This window comes from Labeo rohita, unplaced genomic scaffold (genome assembly GCF_022985175.1).
Source record: "Labeo rohita strain BAU-BD-2019 unplaced genomic scaffold, IGBB_LRoh.1.0 scaffold_380, whole genome shotgun sequence".
Classification (NCBI taxonomy): Eukaryota; Metazoa; Chordata; class Actinopteri; order Cypriniformes; family Cyprinidae; genus Labeo; species Labeo rohita.
In genome coordinates this window covers 14,175-19,386 of record NW_026129298.1, presented here as the reverse complement: position 1 = coordinate 19,386, position 5,212 = coordinate 14,175, and the positions used below count along the sequence as shown (strand labels likewise).

General features: G+C 32.4%; 1 long non-coding RNA gene across 1 annotated transcript; it reads left to right on the top strand.

Annotated features, from left to right (window-relative positions):
• Positions 1-1,608: 1,608 nt before the first annotated feature.
• LOC127160541 (uncharacterized) lies at positions 1,609-2,917 on the top strand. Its single transcript, XR_007826773.1, has 3 exons — positions 1,609-1,692; positions 1,938-1,971; positions 2,628-2,917. It is a non-coding gene; the product is annotated as an uncharacterized LOC127160541 (long non-coding RNA).
• The last annotated feature ends 2,295 nt before the right edge of the window (positions 2,918-5,212 follow it).

Below are 5,212 nucleotides of genomic sequence, written 5' to 3'. Positions count from 1 at the left end.
GTCTTCTGGAAAATGGTACATATAGTGAAAAAGAAAATAAACCGTTCCTGAACACAAAAGATGAACCTAATAATTTTGCAGATGTGAAAGTATGTTGTTCCTTCTATACTCAAATTGTGCTCAGGGGGATAAAAAAAATGGTGCATATAAATAGAGCAGTACTTCAGTCAGAGAGAATCACTCTTCAGATGCTCTTCACTGACTCCAGGTTGGTAAGATTATTCATACTTAAATTTGTGTCTCCAACTGATTACATTCCTGATTATACACACAGGTGATTATATATTTTGCTTGTTTAGTTTAAAAATGATACAACACTTTGTTAAATCTGGGGAAAAAATGTGCATGATGTTAATTAGTCTTAATTCAAAAAGATTTTTTCCAGGGCTTAAGGCTTTAAGCCTTGTCATCGGTAAATTACTTGCCAGAGTAAAAAAAGTTACTTGTCCGAGATCTTTGGTGGTGTAAATATAATTAATTCTGAAGCAATATTCTGATCAGTGTTGTATCATATTTTACACACTTAAATTGCTTTTTTTTTAAAAAAATCTGCCTATTTACCCAAAGTTGTTATTTACCTGACCTTAACATTTTTTAACCTTTCATCATCTTTCAAGACAAATTCTTGCATTTGATCAAAAAATTAAACCACTAAATGGCTGTTACAATCAAATCATTTAACACTTTGAGATTAAGTTATATATATATATATATACACACATACAGTGGCCCAACCAAAAAAGGGGAACTAAGAGGGTGGGGCTTCTTAAAGGGGTCATATGAAGTGATTTCATGTTTTCCATTGTCTTTAGAGTGTTACAAGCTGTTTGTGCATATATAAGATCCGTAAAGTCACAAAGATTAAAGTCTCAGACCTAAAGAAATAAGCTTTCTAAAAGTTAAGACTAATCCACGCCTTCCTAAAATGCCTCATTCAAACACGCCCCCACAAATCTACGATTTAAGATTTGCATAACACCCAAATGTATATGCAGAGAAAGAAGACATAACTTTTATTCTCGCTGTAGTGTTGTTATCACCGCCGCCATGGAAGCTGATATTCCAAATATAGTAAGGGGTATAACATTTCGGTCACATGCATTAAGTATTTGGCCAATCACAAGGCACTGGATAGCTGGCCAATCAGAGCCCACCACACTTTTCAGAACCATGAGTTTTGTAAAAATCGATGCGTTTCAGAAAGGAACGGCAGAGATAACTTCTGTGCTATGTGTGCATTTACACATTTGTTTTCATTTCTCCACGTGAATCTCTCAAAGAGACCGTGCAAGCGTGAGCTTTTTCCTAGAAATTAGAAATTTTCATTCGCCGCAAATGCCAACATCAATTGCCGTTTACACCAAATTGTTGTGTTAAATTTCTCTCTCTCTCATTCTCTTGGATTTTTATAAAATCCACTTGTCCAGGACAAGTGTTAATATCGAGCCCTGTTGTCCAAAACAACAAACAAGTTGGAAAGAAAACTGATTAACAAATGTACAATTTTACAGTGTGAGTGTGTGTATGCTAGTACTAACAGTAGTTTTAATTCAACAGGTGAAATAAAATTATTTATAGTTTATAACTTTTATGTTTTTCTCATCCTGACAGGGTTTAAAAGACCACGGTGACCTTAAGCAGCAGTGTATCAGATCACAGTATTTGACTTCATCCTTCAGTACAGCGTGAGTCGTAAGTCATTATTTATTTATTTATTTGTATTTTTTGGGCCATGGTTTGCTTGAACAGTACTAAATACTATATAAAATAGCATGCAATCCCTCTTATTTTGTTAAAAATTATCCATCTTTTTGCAGAATCTGCATATCTTCTGAGCACAACTGTACATTATCACATACTTTTGTCTCAGAACTGTATATTGTAACTTATGCATTATCATTGGAGTAATCTTTGAAAATGTTTAATGTCCAATACAGGTGAAGTGAATAAACCAGACGAGATGTCCCAGCAGTAAGTATTTCTTGTTCAAAGCTTTGACTTTATCTTTATTACCTTTTTAATAAACTGATTATTATCATTATGAGTATATCATTTACAAGGCTTCACGCTTAACATTAGTTCAAATTGCCTATTAACTTTATTAAAACTACAATGATAAACTAAGTGATAAATAATTGTAATTTTATTTAACACAGTCCATGGATGCGTTGCAATTCACTTTTAGACACAAACAGGGAAAGTTTATATGGACAACACTTCTAATTTCAACCGAGGGAGCAAGATTACTATACTGATATTAGCAAATTATTCAGCAGCACAATAGACCACAATACAACATGACTGTGGTATCTCAGCAAATCTTGCTTAATTTACCCCAGTCTTACACAATTGTGAGGTATAAATTAATTTGACATATTACTTGTAAACATTTTAAACGGACTGTTATTACATAGATTACTGTATTCTTATTTTTGGTATAAATTTTAATTTGACATATAAAAACTTGTAAACATTTTAGTTGTTAACATCCAAGTTTGACATAAAAAAAGTGCAGTGAATTAACTAAATTTATCATGGAGCTAATTATAAATTGCAAAATGGTTAACAGAATTTGTGCCCAAATATCTAGTGTTGTCTACTTCTCACAAAATGTTTTGATATTTCAGGAAATTTGAAGAACTCAGTGAGGAACTGCAGCAAAGCATTGAGAAACTCAACTCAGAGTACAACAGAAATCACAAAACCCTCGCAGATCAAATAAAGAAACTGAACAACATCACAGAAGAACTTGAATCCATGCACAAGAACACTACGAGGGGGAGTTTGGTAGGAGCATCAATGGGAGCAGCAGGAGGAATTGCACTGCTGGGTATAGTTTTGGCCCCATTTACATTTGGTGCATCTATAGCTGTTACTGGTGCCGTTGGTGTTACTGCTATGGGTGTTGGAGTAACTGGAGGAGTAATAGGTGCAGCGTCTAACATCACTAACATGTCAAGATCATCAGTGATTTCCAGAACAAAATTAACCCATTGATTAAGCATCTGAATACAATTTCGAAAACCATAACAAATCTTCAGAAAGTGGAGCACTTGTATTCTCCTCAAAATAAGGCAGTACTGACAAGTGTTAAAGCTCTGAAAACCGCTTCAGGCATTAATAAACTTTTATTTGTGCTTCGAACTACTAAAATTGGGAAAGTGTTCGCAAAAGCTGCCAAAACACTTCAAGTGGTTGGAAAACTATCTGCGTCAATCTCAGCTCTATTTTTTTTCCTTGATGTTTACACCATTTATTGTAATTCAGCAGAGCTCTCTGAAATGAATTCAGGAAAAGAGAAAAAAGCTGAAGAAATCAAATCAGAAACTTTGAAATTTATTTGTCAAATGAAAGAAACAGCTGCTAATTTTCAGGAGGCTCTGGATGAAGTTAAATGTGCTAGAGACGCTATAAACAGAGCAGTACAAATCAGTCAAGAAACTTAGAAATGACTGATCTGCTCTGTTTCGTGTTGTCAATTTATCGGCACACTTTAAACTGTAATCTTAAAAACTGAAGGGTTAGTGATACATGCTAATTCTCACATTACAGTTTTTCATTTATAGAAAATAGTGAGGAAAATAAGGTAAAGCATTTATGTTTTGTCATTAATTTTGTAATAATGTGATTATAAAATACTGTTGTCTTTTTTCTTGTTTTTCTGGTTCTGTAAAACCTTGGATAAACTCTATTTGCAATAGAGTCTTTGTAAAAGAACCAACGTTTAGTTGTTTTTTTTTGTTGTTTTTTGTTTTTTAATTCTCCTGAAATTCTATGGACATCCATTTTATTTGCTCTTTTTGTTGTGTATGTTACTGTTTTGTACTGTAAAGTCCAAAATAGCTATTGCAAAATAAACGGACATCTGATCTCACCAACATATTCACCAAATTGTGTGATCTTTTGTAGAAGGTATTCGTTAAAAATAAACTGAAAATAAACTGAAGCTAAAATAAGCCAGTTTTGCTTAATAATAGCAATAATAATGTTTATTTTATGTAGCATCTCCAACAAACTCAAGGACATTTTACAATCATGAATCCATAAACATAACAACAACAAGTATAGGCATTCATACAGTACACTGTACATTGATTGCAAAGAACACAAACACAACCAGAATAGAAAGGAAATTAGAAAACATATGGGACCTTCTACCAGAAATGTACATTATCTGTCTTTGACTTGTTACAGGGAATAAAAAGTATTTAATCCAAAAAATGTCTAAAATTGACTAATGGTTAATTGTTCATAGTTCATGTACATTAATGGTTCATAGTTCATAGTGGTTCACAGCGTTCATAGTTTGAAAATTGCTAAAAACTGTTATTTGCTAAAAACTGTTAAAAAAAAACACAAGTTTAAGTTGTTATCATTTCCATCAATTGATTAAAAACATGAAATTATCCATAAATTCTACAAATAAATAATATGTTATAACTGTTTTTGGTCAGTCCTGTCACGTTTACATAAAACTTAACATAAAATGTGTGCAATATGCTTTTAAGGGTATAACTGTGCATGATATTGTGCAAAAGAGGCATTTAAGGTTAAGAAGCAAGTAATGCAATATGATTTGTGGTGCATTCACAAGTAAAACATTTGTTAAGCCCTTATTAAGTTCTTGAAACATGGAGAGTTTATAAGAAAGTGTCTGGTGCATTTAGAGAGAAAAGAGTGTGTTTCTACAGGTGGTTTGTCCAGCCCACTCAAATATATATATATATTTGTTTTACAATAACTCTTTTTAAAGCAGTTTTAAAAATAATGCAAATGCTTCAGATCATCTGAAGACAAATTACGAGTAACAAGTGACTAATTGTAACAAGTGAATAAATGTAAAAATCAAACATTAACAAATAAATAGAATGAGACCCACAAAAATATGTTAAAAGTTTCTAAAAATTAATTAAAGTGCTGTGGGTCATACTTGATGACAAGTAAAATCAGAGTCAGAAACAGCACAACCACAGAAAAAATCATTCCACCATGGACAATCCAATTAAGTACATCTGGAAGAGGGAAATTGGGAAGAGAACACATTTTTGAATGTTCTTTAAACTCACTGCTCAGATAATCTGTAAAATTCTCAATGTGTGGGATTAATTTTCCAGCAAAAGCATTGCAGTAACAGATCCAAAAAAATAAATCAATAAATCAAATCATTGAATCAAAAATGTTAAAACACACCTAAATATATATTGCACAAAAC